Source organism: Numida meleagris, chromosome 9 (assembly GCF_002078875.1).
Source record: "Numida meleagris isolate 19003 breed g44 Domestic line chromosome 9, NumMel1.0, whole genome shotgun sequence".
NCBI lineage: Eukaryota > Metazoa > Chordata > Aves > Galliformes > Numididae > Numida > Numida meleagris.
This window is the reverse complement of record NC_034417.1, coordinates 14,531,518-14,551,538: the sequence shown is the minus strand read 5'-3', so window position 1 is coordinate 14,551,538 and position 20,021 is coordinate 14,531,518. Positions and strand designations below refer to the sequence as shown.

At 44.6% G+C, this 20,021-nt stretch overlaps 1 long non-coding RNA gene across 2 annotated transcripts in view; it reads right to left on the bottom strand.

Annotated features, from left to right (window-relative positions):
* Positions 1 to 20,021, bottom strand: part of LOC110403913 — a 111,973-nt gene that overhangs the window by 42,395 nt on the left and 49,557 nt on the right. The window lies entirely within an intron of this gene.

The window sequence follows — 20,021 nt, the reverse complement described above, 5'->3', positions numbered from 1 at the left end:
TTCTTACAGCCTCATTTCACCTCCTGCCTTATCTGTAATTAACTTCTGTCAAATGCTTTGAGCTTTATTTTTCCTTTATCTGAGCTGACAGACTTGCGGGGCAGCCCCTGGATGCAAGGGGTCGGAATGGGCTCCTGGTGGGATGCAGGCTGGTGCACGAGGGGAACCTCAACCTGCTCGTCATTTGGTTTTGGCTGCATTAAACATGACTGTAATCAAGCACTTCTTGAGAACCTTAAGATTAATGTCATTTATTTTGGTCAACAGGCTAAGTCTATTCAACTTTGGTTCAGCTCAAGCTGTGATTTTCCAAAGTGAGTGACCAAGTTTCTCTCAACAGCTTGCTTCTGGAATGACTCGGGCGATAAATACATGTCTGTGTAATATGAGGAACTTCAGGGAGCTGTAAGGAAGGGTTTATGTACCAGACCAATCTGAAGCTGTGGGGTTTTTTGTGGTGTGAAAATATGACCTGTTTGGTTAGTTTGGGTCCTCGGCACGTCTACAAATTTCCTTTCATAAAAAGCATCAAGGACAAAATGAGATTTTAATTTGTGACAAACAGTTGCACAAAGCAATTTGCTAAGGAAAGATCCAAAACAATTCAGCACCAGCCCACTTCTTCAATTTTTTTTATTACTACTATCTCTAATTACAGGCATGAAACCCAGGTAATAAGTGGGTTACATTTTCTACTAAGAAAATGATGTGTATAATTATAGGCACATGTTCAGCTGAGATATTGTGGCATCCAGTGCTTCCACAAAGATGATAATTGTCAACCTTTGCACTGTAATTAAGTCTAAATGGGAATCCTAATCGCTTTCCAAATGAGCAAACAGTAAGCCTATCTTGATTGGCTCTGTTGTGCCAATGAATGAAACTGATTTACTCTATGGGTTAATTAAGTTTTATAAAAGCCCATATCCCCCTTTCCTCAAAACCCACATTGTCAGCAAATATTTGAGCTAATTAGTCCTATATTGTTTTAGTGCTGTGTGATAGTATTACCTGTATTATCCTATTAGGAGCCCTGGTTTTCTGCAACCTTGATTTCAAATTTCCCCCTTGAAATGACTAGGTTGCCTTTGATTCACCTGTTTCTTGGGTTCGTGGCCTTCCTTCCCCTTTGAGGCTTGTGATTTCAGCAAGGGTCATGAACAAAAGAGGATGCTATGCAGTTTGATGCTTAGCTTTCCTTAAAAATGCTCTTCATGCCTAACCATGACACAACAGGCTCAGTGTAAGCGATCTCATCTCACTAGCTTTCTTTTCATTGCTATTCATGTGGGATATATTTTCCTACAAAGTGCCAGTCAGCCAGCCCAGCAGGACTCTGCTAAGCACGGACCACACGGGGAGATCCTGAGGATAAGTAAACCTTCAAACTACACAAGATGACCAAAACCAATATGACTCACTCTTACCTTCTGTTCCCGCATTCAGCACAACGTAACCATCCAATAACGCTAAAGAGATCATTTAGTGGGCATGGTGGAGATGGCTTGATGGTTGGATTAGATTATTTTAGCGGTCTTTTCCAACCTTAATGATTCTATGATTTGAACCCTCCATTCGATTTGCTCAATTCCCACAAAGACAGCAATTGCACTTAAATAGGCAGGAGGAGAGTCAGGAAACTTCCACAACACTTTGCAGTCTGGCCTCCCAGGGTAGACATGCGTGTGTCCAGAAGAACCCAACATGACTTCTGCTAGAAGAAGACACAGTGCAGGGATGGAAAAAGGAAAAATTTGGATACATTCATCACCAATCAGCACAGATACACAAAATCAGTGCATGCATACTGACTTATGATAAGAGAAAAAGTGTTTCATTTCCCTATTGTTTCTGTTGCCTCTCCTCTTTCTCAACTCAGTTGTTTGCCCTCAAGAACATATTTATTCTTTCTTTCATGAAGGACTTGAGCTGCAAAATAAATGCCGAGTAAAATGTTTCCAATGCACTTGCCCAAATAAAATGATTTGCGCAATTTAGTGGAAAAAATCACAGAGCTGAAAAAATATATGTGCTTCCTGTGGCAAGAGCACCTGAAAGGCAATGAAATTCCATTACCTGAAACAAGCCCATAAACAGCATTACAGAGCAGCCACTTGTCAGTGCTAGATGCTATTTGTGGGAAGCCACTAATTGCAGCTTTCATAAAACGGTTTGACTCCCTTCCAGGCTGATGCACAGTGCATTCCAAGTGGGTGATTTAGAAGCTGCAGAAAGCCAAATGCCCCAGCCACAGGGGAAGGCTGCCACACTGGCACTCCCTATGGAGAGCTCCTCAGCTGAGCGAGACATTGGACACTTCACGTCAAACACCTTCCTTGCTGTAGATGTCTCCTCCTCCATCACAATCACTACCAAAATCAGGAACCCATGGCAGCGGGAATGGTAGAGGACATTGTAAGGGTAGCCTCTGTCTCCTGCACGTTCCTAGGATTTACTATTAGATGGTAACTAGGACAACCAAACTGCAATTCATTTGTCTAAACAGAAACACTTCACGTCACTTCAGACACACTCCCCAGGCTTCACGGTACTAAAAGAAACGACGTGTGACCTACAGGAGATGTCTTCCTTCCTGGAAAGGGGACTTGGAGGCCATCTAGAGCATCCCAAACAGTTTCTGAAGTCTACGGTTAAGCAACAGAGTCATGACACAAACGAGTTGCTCATGGCCATGCGAACACACAGCAGACGTAGAGTTTTCCAGTCTAATGCTTTAGCAAAAGACCTTTCCACCTATTTGCCTTTCTTCCTACATAAAGTGATCTTCCTTATAGAAAAAATGATGAAAAGGAAATTTAAGTCAGACTTCTCATCCTCATTCTGAATCCAAAACATACATGCTTCGCTTCTGACCCTATGGTTGCTTCATATTTTGCCTTGTGAATCTATTCAGATGACACAATAGGAGAAGCTTGATTGGCAAGTGGGAAAATTGGCACTCAGCACTGTGATTCATCAGTCCTTTCAGAGCACACAGAGAAGACAATCTACTGATGTTTGGATAGTTTGCATGTTCTTATCTCAATGGAGCTTGTTCACACAAGCCAGGTTTGATTTTATGTTATCCTAAGCCTTGCCCTATACTTGTCCTAGTAGCTGAAAACAAGTTATTTTAGCCAAAGGCTCCAAAACCCTCACTCCTTTTTTAAAATAAAAATAAACCGAACAGTGAATTTAAAAAAGAGAGAAAGAGAGGGAGAGAAAAAAAACACAGAACAGTATTTTCAGTGGCTCATGAGCTGGAAAATCAACATTTTTTAATGAGGGGAAAAAAAAAAGATTAAGGCCATGCGGCAGCTGAAAAAGCAAGCACTTATTAAAACAAAATATTTAATGATCACAACCATTCAATGGTTGGAAAAGCATGCTCTAATGACCACGTTTAATAATGTTTAGAGCCACCCAGGGCCTTGAAAAGCAACTTCTTACCTAACTTGGTAGAGCTGCTGATTTCAATAAATGACATGCATGTTTAACCCACATGCAGGGGATTAGATTCCATACCAGTTCTGGAGAGAAAAAGGTTAAAAATCCTCTGCCTTTAACCAAGGGACTTTTGAGGCAGGTAAAAGGGAAGGGAGTAAAGGAGCCAGCGCTGCAGAAGGAAGAGAGCTCAGCACTGTTCTTCCCAGCAGGGAATTTCTGGCATCCACATTGTCCCCGTAAGGGCAATGGAGAATGGCCACAGATTTTCTGTTGCAAGGAAAAGAGGTGAGACTGTGCCACTGCAGGCATCTTCACCTCCATCTTCACCAACTGAATGCTCTGGAGATGGTAACTGGAAAAAAGGGGCCGGGGGCAGATAAAGCATCACCAAGCATACTGTAACATAAGGTTTTGTTCAGTTTGAAAATATCTTGCCCTAAAGCAGCATCACATATTTATTCCAAAGTTCATCGTATTGGCATAGAAGATTATATTTAATGAGAAACTGTCCTATTTTAGCTGTTTTCTGCTCAGAGGTGGCCTGTGCATATTGAAAAAAAAATGCTCCTAGTTATAGGAGAGCCAAGGTGCTGCAACCCAGCCCTCTTCAGTAGTGTGACCACCTTCAATTTGAAACAGTGCTGCAATTTGTTGCCAATATTCCACACTTCTCTAATTTTAATACGCAGAAAATAAGAGCTTGGGGTTATCTCACTTTGTTGACTGGGATTCAGAGAATTATTCCGAATCCCTCTGTGCATTTGGAGCCTTTCCAGAAGCTCAGGACAGTACCTGCAAAGCAGTTTGTCTTTGCAAAAATATTTTGCCATTTAAAGCCGCTGCGTGGCAGGGAAAAGCAAGTCCTGAAAATATACATTGTGCTCAGGGCTGGTTCGTAGTTGTACATGCTGAGGATTTAATGCAGAAACCCCTCCAAGGGAAACCAGTTCTTAGGCTGCTGCTACGAGAACCCCTTCCACCGAGCAGAAACAGGAGAAATCAATGTGCGTTAATCAAGGTATCAGATATAAGAGAGATCTATCAACAAATAGAAATAGGACCAGTCCGCCGGTGTGGTGCCAGGCATCTGGCCAAGGCTGTGTGCAAACAGAGACACGATGCACTACAGCACAGGCTCCCAGCACAGCGACGAGATGACAGTGAACTGCAGTGCTCAGCTCATGCATTTGGGAGCCTGTTGTGCTCATCTGACCCTCCGCCAATGACCAACGCAGGGCTCGGGCTGTAATTAAGATGATGACAGGAATTGCTCTGAACTTCAGTTGCCTCAAAAAGAATGACTGACATTTCTCAGGTAAAACTGGAGACTTCAGCTGTGAGAACAGTCATTTGCAATGCCCTGGTGGGTGGGTAGGCAGCGAGCTCCAGCTGAAGCAATCTCCCTGTTAAGGACACACCAACCTGAAAGCTAGTAATCACAGAATCATAAAGGGTGGGAAAGACCACTAAGATCAAGTCCAACTGTCAACCCTTCACCACCATGCCCACTGAACTACATTCCTCAAAATAGCAATGGCACATCACCCACAGTGGAACTGTTTTGGTAAGCTTCCCATGCTGGAGTGCTGGCTTTGTATCCCCTGATGAAAAACACACACAGCTTTGTAGGAAAGCACATCTGCCAAGAAACATCAGGTGATCTATACTCATCGGCCACTTCAGGTGTTGCCCATGGTCAGTAATGGGGGGTGCCTGCTGGCTGCCCCATCTCCTCCATGTGCCCTCCAGCCCCACCAACAGGGTCTCATTGTTACAAGGGCAGAACACACAGAGCCCCACATCAGCAAACAGCAGAAACCTTCATCAAACACGCCGCAAATCCCACACCATGCCCCATCCCACACCAGGTTGGTGGTGATTCCCCCTCTGGACACCACTGCTACCCAAGTCCACCATTTGACCTTCTGCCAAGGGACCACGTTGCTCCACCTTGGTGGGCTCTGGACTGTTTCCAGCTCAGCTCACTGCACAGTGAAATACTGAGATGGAAGAAATAGCCTTTCCACGTCACCAGCCCAGGGCGCCCAGCCACCAGATGGCAGGCAGCCAGCTGGTGCACTTGGGTTTCCATTTCACTCAACAGAGACAATTACAGCCTTTGTGATCTGTGTGCACCTTGCCCTGGACATACTGCATCCTCCTTCCTTGGCGTTCATCGCTTGCAGCGCTGACCCCCTTCTGATTCCTGCACCTGGACTGCCCTTTCCTTGCTGCCAGACCCAACATTTTGAAGTCATTTTAAAAATTCCAGTTGTTCAGGTACAACTTTTCCAATTTTTCTGGATACTATAGCATCAATAAACCAATTCTCCTCCCCATTCAAATTGTTTTTTCAATTAGGGATGGAAGCTAGTTGATACTAAAAGACTACAAATGATACACATAGGGAATCAGAATGGCTCATGTTGGAGGCGACTTTAGAGATTATCTGTTTCCATTCCCCCTGTCATGGAGAGAGTTGCCAACCGCTAAATCAGGCTGCCCAGGATCCCATCCAACCTGGCCCTGAGTGCCTCCATGAAAGCATTTATTGGTGGGGATCAGTCCCCAAAATTATCCTACAGTGGGGAAAAACAAGCCAATTCAACAGGACACATCTGTTGCTGCTCCCAGCACCATTCAAGCACTCTGTAAGAAATTAGTGGTTGCTTCTCATGGGACTTTTTCCCATTCTCTGCAAACATCCTGACAAAATCCTACAGCTTAGCATCCCCAGCAGCTCCTGCCACCTGCTCCTTCCAGCCTCCAGCCCCGCGTTTGTCCAGGCTCTCACAGATACTGTGTGGATGAGAGCAGCCTACAAGAATCCTAGGGAGGAAGCACATGTCTTTCTGTATATCTAAATGAAAAATGCCCCGGATCCAGTTTCCTCCTCTTAAGATCGTACAAAACACTCACAAGCACATGTGCTCTTTTCTCCCGAGGAGCTGCAGGCAACCACCTTAAGCCCTGTGACAGGTTTGACAACAGCTGCAGCAAGATTAATGCTTTAACTGCATTAGTATCCTTATTGGTACTAAGTAGTTTTTCATATATTTGCTCTTCCACAGTGGTACTACAGGATATTTACCCACTGGGAATGCTGTACTTTAAACAGTAAAAGGATCTAATTCTGTTCATTCCTATGCTTTTTTTTTCCCTCGTGATTCCCAATGAATTTATTGGGATTGCCTGTGGTTTCCAATAATGCAAATAAAGCAAAACAGAAACAAAACCCCAAACCCGAAGAGTAAGGTTGTTAAACTTCAGCACTGGGAACGGCAGGTAACAAGGATTAAAAGAAAACACAACACAGCTACAGAAAGACAGCCCATCATGTCCTGAATTTCTGCTGCAAGAAGTTTTATGGGGTGAGAGCTGATGAGTAAACACTATAAAACAAGTTGAGAAATGTATATCTGATGTCAAGAGAAGGCAAATAAAATAAAGTGAAACTTGCATGTGAGAGATGTGACTGTGGATGTGAAATCTGCTCTTGCCCTGCAGTTGCCTTGAGCACCAGCTAACAAGGAGGAATGTGTTCTGGCTCTGGTGGGAGATGGTTGGAAACAAATAGAATTCATCTTGTCCCAAAGAACAAGAAAATAACCAACATGAAGTCAGCAATGAATCCACCTGCTTTCCATCATAGGTTTGAATGCAATTTGTAGGATCATTGGGATTCATTTCACGGAGCCTTTCTTCAGCAATTTCTCCAAGAGAAAGAAAGAAGCTCTATCTGGAGAGCTATGCTGAAATGTTGGCCTTCGCTAGCTGAGCTGAGAAGCTTTTGCTGACAATGCTGTCACATTTCTTCTTTGCAAAGAAGATTAATAGAGAGAGTAGAACTTGTTAGGAGATGCTCATGACAATGGTTTTGTCCTCAAACCATTTCTAAAATATTTAGATCCCAGGGGCACTCAAAATCTAAACTTTTTGTGGGGAGAGAAAGGGAAATGGGAGAGGGGAATCTTTCACGACCTTGGCAGCAGCTGATGCTTAAAATTTACTGCCTCACATCTGAAAAAGTCCATGTAAGGCAAGACAGAACGATTGCTCCTTAAACAATCCTCACCAGGCATCGCTTGCAGGGCAGCTGTTGAAGTGGACACATTTATAACCACCTCTCCATATTCCAAAAGGCTTGTGATTACAACTTCTGGAACATCAGCCCAGTGTCTCACATGATAGATGCAGATTATCTAAAGGAGTTTTGTACCAGTGGCATTTTCTGTCCTTCTCCGTCAAACTGGGTTAGCAGTGCAGAAAAGTCAACAAGCTGGAGTGCTATGGTGTTAGCTTCTGGATGCAACTCCTCTGGGGTATGTTTGGGTTTGTGTTCTGAGTAACACTTGGAAACTACCCAGAAAAACAAATGAGGCTTTTTGGTAAAGGTGGAGGCATCTAGGTTAAAAAAAAAAAAAAAAAGGTGAAGAGACTTCAAGTTGTTCAAGTTGAGCTCAAACAGAAATTTTAAAGCCTCCATTTGGAAGGTGGCATGGGAAAACACTGAGATATTACTTAAACGCCAAGTGCAAAGGTGGAAATTGTATGAAAATGTGGTGCTTTGCTTTGCTGACAAGCACTAAACCACTGCAATGAATGGATGAGGCCTTGTGTTGGGCCATGGAGGCCCAGAAATCTGTAAGTACCATTACAGTGCAACAGAGGTTCACAAGAACATGAGGAGTTAAATCATCTTTTCTGTTGACAGGACTATTTTTTCTCCTGCTCTGGGAAATAACCTGGTTGGACTCCTTGGAACAGCTGTTTTCTACCATCTTTGTCATCTGTTTTTCAAATTACCTAGCTATTAAGTGATTATTTCTGATGATTCCAGCCTGAGAGCATCTGGAATTCTTAAAAACTCCCATCACTTCAGGTTTTCTTTCCACCTCCTTTACATCCTGCCTTCCTCTCTTCAGTCTAAAAATGAATTTTTCCCCCCAAATTCTGAAGTTCTTGAACTTCAGAGATCTGATAAGGTCTCAGTGCAGAGGGCACAGGGAAGAAAAGGGTACAGATCACTCTTGCAGAATCCTACTTTCACAATCTCATTTTCCTAGTAGTATTTCCAAGGGAAAAGACCATCCGAGTTGCTCATAAAATGTCTGCTCTTGCAAGGTAATTCCTCAGAAGTCTTTAGGGAACACAAACCACATGTGACCACTGAAACATGAAAACTGCTCTCCATCTCCTTGGATCTCCATCCTAATAGTTAAACCCCATGACCTTGCCTTGCAAAGGTATTTCCACTGCTGCAGAAAGTGAGGTGTATTCCAAAGGTGAATCAGGAAAATGCAGAGCAGAAACCTTAAGAGCTCAGCGATGGAACATTAATGGATAAATGTATGACCTGAAAGATAACATCAAACAGCAGGATGGGGAGCGTGGCTGTGGCTGTAAATGACTGGCAGGAGAGAATGACTGAATACATGAAAGAAAGGAAGCTTGTTGTCCTGGTTTATAGCACAGTGCACTTTACAGGCCTGGAACAACATGGCATCTTAAGGATTTGAATGCTGCAAATGTATTTGGCTGTGTTTTGTTGCTGTTTTTTTTTTTAATAAGATACTGCATAGCCTTTAAATTGCCACCTACTGCCTGTGTTATGCAATGCACATCTTAATTCAGGTATTCACTATCATTGCACTTGGTTTCTCTCTCTCTCTCTCCCTCTCTCGCTCCAAATCATCAAACGTGTCTACTCTTCTTGCACCAACCTACACTGATTCATCAGAGGTCAGAGCTGCATTTTCACTTGCAGCATGGCATTGAAACAGCGCTTGTGATTTCTCATTTGGCTTTCCCAAACGGATTCCTTGATAGAGTACAGCAGGGACTCAAAATGAGTTTTATTTGTCTGCCTTCGGGTCGTTTGTGGTGATTGCTTACTCTTTGTAAAGGTTACAGCTGTCAGCAGCACGCTGCTTTGATGTACAAAGGCTGCCACTAAGAACAGCCCACGTGGGCAGCACATAGATGTTCACAGTCTCTCCTGCTGTCACAACATCCCATCCTCATGCTATCACTAAGGCTTAAGAGGGATCTCATATTGCAAATCAGTCTTTCTCCCCGTGAATAAGCAGTGATGGATGCTGCGGCCTGGGCTGTCATCCGCCTGCTCATGTCACACAACAGCCTCAGTGTTATGGGGTTGGGTCTCATCCACATGTGTGCGGATGATGAGTCGTGGCACATTATTACACTGTAGTCTGAAGAAAGTCCTTAATGAAAATATCCCTGTTTAACTGTCCAAGGATAATCTTTTACTTAGGATCACCTGGCCTATAGGCTCATAAGCAAGTAAAATGAAATTGGAGCAGAGTTCAGCAAGAATCACAGACTGGAGAAAGTCTTCTAGAAGCATCCATCTGCCTGATTGATCTAGATTGGACAGTGCTGAGCTTGTGAAATAAATCTAAGACTGCAGTTGTACTGCTTTCAAAAGCTGCCTGACACCATTGCTGCTGAATTGGCACCACCATTGAATGATGGGCTGGATTTTTGTCCCACCTGGATTTTGAACACTCAGCAGCTCCCAGGCACCATCGCCCTTCTTCACAAGCACATCCATCATAGTTGGCATTGACTGATTAACCAAGGAGTGACTGGACATGAACTAATGAGCATCATTCGGCTAAGGCAGGCAAATGCTAAAAGGGCAGCAGAATGGGAGCTTTCATACCACAGGATGCATCTGTGAAGGAGACTCAGTCCGGACACAGCTTTGCAAACTCACAAACCTCTAATCTCTTCAGAATGCAGAACACTGAACAACAATTAAAAGAGTGCAGACAACATCTTGGCCACACTGTGTGATCTTCCCCATGGCCCAGGAAGTCAAACTAATGCAGCAGAGCGTCCAAACCAATTCACACCTATAGATCAGGAGGATCATAGTTTACAGTGAATGGTAATAAAATATCTACCAGTGTTGACATCAGAGCCACAGGTGGGTAGAAGCTGTGATAGGTAGAATCTTTCCCCAGAGACAGTTGAAGAGACCGTGAGTATGTAGAGGCAGCCCCCCAGGCTCACAGGAGGGACACCCAACAGCCTCTCAAGATCAAGACCAGATCTCCAGCACATCAATGCATGTCAAGAGGGGTAGCTCCTCCTCAAGACTAAGGCAGCTGATACCTGACAAGCTCAGTGCTGTTTCCTTGCCCTAGGACCAAGCTCCCAGTTACCACTCTCTATGCTACAGTAGAAATCTCCCTGTTGGAAAATTTCTCTGAACTGGAGTTACCTATAAACTTCAGAAGTGGTCAGCTTTATCTGTGAAAGGCACAACGTCCTCTTTTCGCAAGTTGCTCTCCAGAATATTTAACGTTCCGGAGTCTGCAGCAACTGTTTCCTATTTGTAGCATCGTCTTTTCCATATGACACATGCGACCAAAGCCCTGATATAAATACTGCGGAATTGCATATCTTTGTGAGTACACACAGTCATATTCTCTTTTGAAGATAACTGACAGCATACTAGATGCAAAGAACAGCTGGAAGTGGGGAAGCAGGAGAAAATCAGATGAAACTGTGAGTAAATACCATAGGGATTACGTATGGGTATTAGCTGAGGTATTCCTAGAAAACAACACTAAAATAACAGCCACTAGGCTTCAAAATTATCCACTTCCTCATTTAGACTCAATTATCATTTGGCAAAGAGTTGTTTGGACAAATAAGGAGATAACCAATGCTGGTTTGCCTGTTGCTCTTTGTCAGAAAGGTGTGTTTCACACCTATCAAACATTTAATTAATGCTCTCATGCCTGTAGGAATCCACCACAGGGTTTCTCTTCCCAGAGTTTCAGCCTGGGAGAAGCAGCCCCACAGAGTGCATTAAAGCCCAGATCTTCCTCGGTGCAACATCTGGCAGCAGAATGCTAACTGATGTTGTATAAAAAATAGATAACCTGTCTGCTGTTTTCCACCCTCCTCAGGAGGGAACCTTTTAATTGGCTGATAATATCCCCCCCTTTAGTCTGTCCTCTGAGAGGATTATATAAATCAGGCCGCTAAAAGGTCAAGGGATTCCCAAGGGAGGCTCCATAAAGAACAGAAAGTTTATGCCACAGCCATCCTACAGACTCCCCCCAGAACATGCAGAGGAACTGCAGAGGTGTCCAAATCCACCCCTTGACAGGCCACAAAGCTCCCATTAAGCAAAACCTCCCGCTTAAGAACTCTTACTTCCTTATCACCAGGAAAACCCCATTGAGTGGCAGCATCCAACCACCAGTTTCAGCCATGGGTTTGCATAGGAAGGGAACCTGGTGACACCTCCCCTTACTGCAGTCCCTCTTATTTATAGGATCTGTGCTTGGTGTGTTTGGAGTGAGGCTGCCCAGACATCCCACTTGCTGCTGGAGCATCTGTGATTTGCCAGCCAGTCACTCCAAGGCACAGGCATGGGCGTGCACGTTAAATGATGGTCAGGCAATTGTACAGATAAGGTGGATGGAATTTAAAGGGGAGATGTGAAAGAGCATTTGTATCTGCAATACTGCAGTATAATTGCACCTTTCTGCTCAGGGGCAGAAAGAAAACTCATACCCTGCCCCAGAGACTAGATTATTTTACTAACTCAAATTAGCAGAAGGTGGGGTGGGTGACAGAAAATGATTTACCAAACTAAACAAACCCAAGGCTTAGACAGAATTGGTTTGCAACCTTCTGCATCAGACCCTGTGGCTAGATCATAGTGGGTTAATGACAGAACCCAGAAGTCAGATCAATTCACGGTCTTTGGCTTCAAAAGGAAAATCAAACAAGAAAGAAAGAAAGAAAGAAAAAGAGCATTTATTTGCCTTCATTTCCTGCATTGATGAAGTTGCCTCCAATACTTGCAATTACTCTCTTCTTGAGAAAGGAATTAATTAGCATCATAATATATCTTCAAAGTTCCAAGAAGAATAAAGGGATCTGGTACAATGCGGGATTCCTGGCATGGAAATCAGGCCCTCATCTAAACAGCAGGGGTGATTGTACAGGCATATTAGTGTGAAACAGGGGGATGCACTTCTATTTGCTGCTGGAAGAATTTTGATGAATAAATCAAAAACCCTGTCATGTCTGGAGGCACTGGAAAGGCAGCTAGTGTTCAAGGAGGATGGGTAAGTGCCGTGTTAGGGGTCAGGTCCAGCTACACGGAGAGTAATGGGAACACTGTCACTGCATTTGGTGGGGGACACAGACCAGCCACCAAGCTTGTGCTTCAGCTGTGAATATCCCACTTTGTCTCAAGCGTTAAATCAATAGCCTCTATCCAAGAGGAACCTCGCTGCAAAGGCCAACATACATCGAATGCATCTCCCTTCTAAGCTGCTGAACAAAGCCCAGCATGTTTCAAGTTAGGCAGAGACTGTTCCTAGAATCATGGAATCACTAATGTCACCCAGTCCAACCCCAACCCACCCCCACCATGCTCACCAACCACGTCCCTCAGTGCTTCATCTGCACGTTCCTTGAACACCTCCAGGGACGGTGACTCCACCACCTCCCTGGGCAGCATGTGCCAATGTCTGGCCATTTGTATCCTCAGACAGTTTCAGCAATTTCAACCATTAAAATAGTGGGTTGTATGCCACATTTACTGAGACATCTTAGTAACATGTCTGCAGACACTCTGTAGACACAGTGGAAAAAGCATCCCCGTGTCAGACAACATAGTCGGGAGAAATGAAAGATGATGTAGTAAGAGATGAAGGCAGTTCATCACAGATCTGCCGTTTGCAAAATCCAGAAGAGTAATAAAGTGATGGGCAGCAAAAGTCACAATCTGCCACACATCTAAATGCCACCGGAGCAGTAGGAGCATGCTGTAAATCACAGTAAAGATGACTCGAGGGTGGGATCTGAAGGACAAATGGCCATTGCTTCATCAGCCACCGACAGGCAGGCAAGCCATGCCTGTGGTGAGCTGTGTCAGAAAACCACGAGCCACATAATGTCAAACCTGAAATGCAAGCTCCACAGTCCTACTTGACACAAATGGAAAAGTGTAAAAGAAAACAGATGTTGGCAACAAAGAATGGTTTTATGCATTCTTTAAAAACAGTTACTGGCATCTGTCAGTGCATCTCACACTCTTCCTTGAAGGCTGCTGCTGACATTAAACAAGAGTGTCGAAGATTCTCATCTCGAACTTGATAGCAAAGAGGATGGAAACAAAAGAGGTGACTTGAAATGCAATTACGTTTTGCATTTGAGGGTGAGTGGGCAAGTGCAAGCAGTTACTGAGCTTCAGACAGAGATGGCTGCACTTGTTATCTTCAATCTGTTTACAGAGGAGTAATTGAAAGTAGCGATGTCTATCAAGCCAAGCGTAACAGTTTGTTCTTACCTTCCTGCCCTTTCAGCACAGATGAAAGAACGGCAGCAGCGATAACGGATGCGGATCCGTAAGGGGTGAAACCTATCTGATTGGCACCTGGACACCTTGCGACGGGCACACCGCCAAGCTGGCCACCACGCTGCTGCTGTTCTTACAACTGTGACTCAGTCTGCTTTGTGCAACCCTCACAAAGCTGCTCAGGGCCACGCGGGCACGCACTTGACCAGAGAGGGATTTGGGCTGGGTTTTGTGCAGGGCACTGCAGTCATGTCTTAAAAATGCAGCCATGGGACAGCTCCCAGAGCTGCCTTGGTTACATCTTTTACTCCATTTTGCACTTTCACACATTTTCTTAGTGCAGGAACAGGAACACTCTGTATTAGACACTTTCAAACAAAAATCAATGGTGAGAGAAACATGTAATTTTTTCCCCCCTTTCAGAGCAAGAGCAGCACTGGTCAGACTTCCTAAAAGATGCTGCATATTTTCCAAATGAGACCTATGATGATCATTCCTGCAAAAACACGTGTTGACACAGCAAATGTAATAGACACGGGTAAACACGTAGTGTGACAAAGTACATTTCTGGGATATGATTTTTTTTCCCCGAAGTCATAAACTTTCCTCCCTAGAAAATCCCCTGCAGCCAGCACAGATAAACTGTATAGTGCAAGATACACAGCAGAAGAAAGTAGGCCATGAGTAAGCCCAGCTCCAGCCACAGCAACAGCCTCTCCACATGCAGCTCTGCCAATACTTCTTGCTGCAGGAGAGAAAAAATATCCTATTCCTACCATGTTTCCTTCTGCCCTAGGAGCAAAAATTTCTCACAGCATACGCTGGAGAAGAATAAATTAAAAAAAACCTCAGCATTCTCCTGGTTTAGCAGTTTTATGCTAGTCAAGGGCAATAATTTGTGTGATGAAATTAGCTTGAAAGTCATGGCAAGGCTGTGCTAAGTCAGAGCTGTTGTGCATACATGGGAACAGTATCATGCTCACAGGGCAGGGACAGCTGCAGCCAAGTAGAAAAACAAAGTAATGACTTCTAACCTAATGCAAAGTGCCAGCCGTGTAATAGGGAAGCAACTGAACATTTAGAAAGAGTTGGCAAAGAGGGTGAAATCATTTCTCTGGGCTGCAGAATGCTAAAAATCACAGCAGGTGTTTGCTCAACGCGACCATTACTTGAGAGCATCACTCAGGAAAGAAAATCTAGAAAGTAGCTTTGAATATTGGAAGAAACGGGGAAAATGAGGTGATTCTACACACCCACCAGATTTAGAAGATCAAAGTCAGACCAGCTTGTCACTCATTGCACTGTTTAACCCATTGCTAGAAGGGTATTTCAAAGGTTATTTATTACTTGAAAGAAAAACAAACAGCTGGCACAAGGGAAAGAGGAGAAGGGCTCAGTGGCCCTGATCCTAAAGGAATAAAACCAGCCACAGATTATAAGCAAAACAGGGATGTATAAAATTTGGACAAAGCCAATCTTTGGCCAAAGATCCCCTGCTTTTTTGGATGATCTCATCACCAAATTTGATTCCGGGCTCTGTTTAGTAAGAAAAAGATTTACAGTAAAAAAAATGCAGAGAGCAGAAAACACCACGCTATTTCTCAAGCCTTGAAAGTAGAGTCTGTTAGAGATTGCTTAATGCTTCAGACAGTCCCTGCTTGCACATATGTAAAACAAACCCTGACAGCCATGCTCCCCCCAAATCCCATTTATTCATTTTCATGCTCTTTTGTCCTTGGCACTCCAGCTGGCACCAGCAGCAGCACTGGAGCAAGGGCGATGAGAAATCTCAATAGGAAGTCTGCACAGCAAAGATTTCTTCATCCTTTTTTGAAGGCACAGTGTGACCAAAGAACTCAGATAAGGCTCCAAATGTCCTATGGGGTGAGTACTTGCCGCTAGAGCTGTACACAGCAAGGATGAAGATTCCCACTGCCACAGATAGGAACTGGATTAGATTGCACACATATGATTCCTCTGCTCTTCTTTCCATGACCGAGCAGCAAATCCAGCTATTGGGTTACATTCCCTCCTTAACTATTGCCACAGATGATTGTACTGCTCTGGATTGCCCCATAGTCTGGAAAAGAAGTAGTAGTGAATTGAACCCCTAGAGTTTTCACAGAATCATAGAATCGTTGGAGTTGGAAGGGGCCGTTAAAGGCCATCTGGTCCAACTGCCTTGCACTGAACAGGGACACCTGCAGCTGATCAGGTGCTCAGAGCCCGTCCAGCCTGACCTGGAGTGTCTGCAGGGATGGGGCACCCACCACCTCTCTGGGCAGCCTGTGCCAGTGCCTCACCACCCTGATCGTAAAAAAAATTGTTCCCTTGTATCCAGTCCTGAAGCTACAAAACATTCTCCTGGTAAGCTTGGTTTCCCCCTTGCTCTGACAACTAGGGAATGGCAGAGCACAGCACAGAGAGCTGTTTGTCTTTTGTAACCTGTCTTCAGCTCCATAGATCAATCTGTGAAATTAAATTCGAGGCGTGAATGGCCCTGCAGCCCAACTCCTCCTCTATCGATTTAGCCCATGTTGTCTGTGCCCCTCGCAATATTTATGCCAAAGAGCATTTAAAAATAAATAAATAAATGAACGAGGCTGCTCCTTCAATATACACTGACATTCAGCAGGAGAAGAAATGAAGGCAAGGAGGGGAGGGGAAGCACAGCCAGTTCCCAGAATGAAAAGCACTGACATGCGTGTCGAATGGTTTTGTCTGAAGCACTGGGACCAGGTGGTAGGAGACTGCTGCAGTTAGGAAAGCCCTCAGATTTCTCTCCTGGCAGAAGTGCCTGTGTAATTGCCATGTGTTTGTGCCATGTTGGTCCCCTGCAAGCTTTGCTGAGGCAAAACTGCTTCAGGGGTTAAACTGTTTATCATGAAGAGCAGAAAATCTGGTTCAGAGATACCTACTGGATGTTATTTTGATGGAGAGGGGTCAGTCAGTGAGGAAATCGGGATAAATCAAGCCCTCACCCAAATTTTTCTTGAGGTTTAGGATGCTCGTCTCCCATGGGAGGGATGACAGATAACCAGAGCAGGCAGCTCACCGGGATACCCAACAGACCTGGAGGTTTTACATTGCTCACTTACCCACCCACCACTCATCCGCTGGATTTACCAGGAAGAAGAAATGTCAAAAATGAATCTTTCTCTCAGCCCAGGCAAGGTGCTGAGCAGCTTCGCTCATTAGCTTGGTGGCACTGTTATCTGCTTTTTCTCCCTCGCCTTCCATTTGCTGTCTGGGATATTACAATTCACTCCGCTCTTTCAGCCACTTCCCCTTTGTTCACCTCGCTTTTGTGTTTCCCTTTCTGCAAATACTCCGGCAAATGAGCTCACAGGCAAGAACAAAGGCATTTAAGGCTAATGCTGCTACCCCTGCAGGAGAATCATTTTCAGATTTATCATGGTGCACGGAGCTAGGGAATATTGCACAGAGCAGACTTGATACGGGTCATCCAAAACATATCAGAAGTTTGGGCTGATGAACGCGAAATTGTTGTGGTGGAAAAACATGTAGTGGTGGTGGAGAATAGAGAATGGAAAGCTTTCAGTTTTCAACAGCACTCAATTTTGTGTTTACTTCAGTTTTATGCAGCGGGACCTTTAAAGCCTTGGAAATTAAACAAACATTAATTTGGTTAAAAATAAACTCCTTTTTTTTAATCTGACTTTCATTTGTCTTGAACAATGCAAAAATTATTTCCAGTTGAAAGGAGTTATTCTTCCTATTCTCATAACAGTTACGTGCCATTAATGGCTTATAACCGCTACATTCAGCCAATGGGCTAATGGAAATAAACCATGTGATTGGCAAAGACAACTCTAATTAGAAAGACTTCCAACAAATTGACCACAGATGAGATAAAGGGCAGGATAAGTAAAAGTGCTATATAAATTACTTGCCATGAATTATCTGCCAGCTTGAGGAAACTGACAGTAATAGACTTAGGCAGCATATTCTGTCACCTTTCATTTCAGGTCCTGATTTTCCAGTGAAAACAGCATAAAAATCCTGCTCTGCTCACTGGGGGAAGGTAAAAGGCATTCAGCTTCTGGAAGGATATTCCGTGCAGCAGAGACAGCCTTTGTGTTTCCACGTGCAATTGCTCTCTCCTTGCCCTGTGCTGGGAAACCTGCGCTCCTGAGGTTGCGATCAGCAAGGCTGATGTGCAGGAAAAGAGCCTTACAGACAGCTTCCAAGGCCTGGGTTTTGTGATGCCAAGAACATTTTCTGTGCTGGACAGGGTGCGCGCTGCATGTTAAACAAGGTCTCCAAACAGATATTTGCAGGGATTGTATCAGACGGCATGATAAATCATTTCAAATAAAGGTATGGGATGATATCCAGAGCCTTCAAGCTTCAATCTAATTAGGCGTCTGGGAGCAGTGCTGGGCTGCTGGGCGAGCAGAGGCTGCGTCCAATACCTGCGTGTAGGGCACATCCAGACCTGGGGGTGGGACGCTGTGGGCTACCACCGTGGTGGGTAACAGAACTAATGATGGTGGTGGTCTCAGTGGAGGGGAGGACTGGGATAGACACACTGCCTACCACTGGCTCGGTGTGCAGGAGAACAAAAAATCACCCTGTAATAAGGTTACAGCAGCAGGAAGCTTGTATTTCAGCTGGTGACACCACCAGGCACATGACATCATGGCTCGGTGTCGTGGCCCCGCATCATTTTATCATGAGGTAATCAGGTCAGCCCCAGAGTAAAGGGCCTTTAAATCATGAGGCGAGTGCCAGGGGCTGTTCCTGCTGGAATTGCAGCCCCGGAGAGAAGGTGCCACTCGCAACCTCCAGCATCGGGCTGTCGTGCAGCTGCACATCTCAGGGGGGGGAATTAGAAAGGAATCGACACCCAGGTGTTTGTAGTTTGTCCTTGCTTGGAGGCAGCCAGATGCGTTAGCATTTCAGAAAGAGAAGAGGGGGGTGGGGAAAGGGAAGAAAAAGAAATACCCTCTGGTTTCGACAAGGAGACAGACAGAAACTAGAGAGTCCATTAGACGTTAATAAATTACCCTGCAATATGCCGGGCTGACAAGGCCAGCTCCTTACTCCACAGCTGGCAGCTTTAGGCAGAGATGCTGCTTCATGCACGTCTGACACACAAGCTGCAATATTTTGCAATAACATGCCAGACTCTCTCTCACTGCACCAAACGCTTCCTAAGGGTCCACCACCCACAGCACTGTGATTTAAGAGCAGGATGAGTATGTGACCTGCACGGCTAGTTAAAGCACCAAAACAAATTGCCAGAGGAGACTATGGAACCATCATTATCAGCAATTTTTAATGGCAGGTTCAACACCCTGCTGCAACCAGAGGGATGGAGAAAATAACCTTGCCAAGTCCTTTCCAGTTCAGATTTTAGGATTTCATGGTTCAGGGAAGAAGCAATGAGAGCTCTGAGTCCCATTCCACATATTTGCTGCTGCCTGATCAGGAAAAAATAGAAGAAATTTCAACAACAAAATATCCTGTAGTTTATTTCTCTTAACCTTGGCCTACTAACAGGCCCTCAAATCTCATCTGCAAGCCTCTTCTTCCAACACGTGGTAGGTCAAGGAAAAGGCTCTGCCTTCACTAAGGGAGATGTTACAATTGAAAAAGTTTACAGTGCTTATATAAACCTCAAGGATTAAAGCCTTGTCTGCAGTAAATATCCTGGCAATATGCTCAGCCACATATATCTGCAAAAGCAGTTCAGTCCTTACCCAGGGACTCTGGTCTGTCCTCTTCCAAATCAACCAGATAGAAGTGGATCCTCTTGCTGCTTACCACAATGTTTTATTGGTCACATCAAGGTCTTTATGTTGGAGGTGAGCAGCTAGGTATCAAACCAAAGTGGTAAATTAAAGATAGTTTTCCTTGTGATCAGAACAGCCCTCCAAGCTTCAAAGCCAAAAGGAGAAGCGTAAGCCAAGCCATGCGTTATTTTTTAATCATCTCAGAACTCCTGAGTTTTGCAGGGTGAACACATGTGATCTGAAGGTCTGGCAGAACTGAAACGGTGCCAACTCTGAGCCCAAGAGATGAGGCCCAAAGCAAACCCCAGGAAGGTGCTGAGCACCCTCACCCCTGGTCTCCATCATTCCACTGCAGGGGTTTGCTCTGTGCTGAGGTGTGCTCCGAGCCTCCCAGGACTGAGTTAGCAGTGCATTGGTTACACCATTTACCCAAATGAAGATAATGACATGACAAGCAA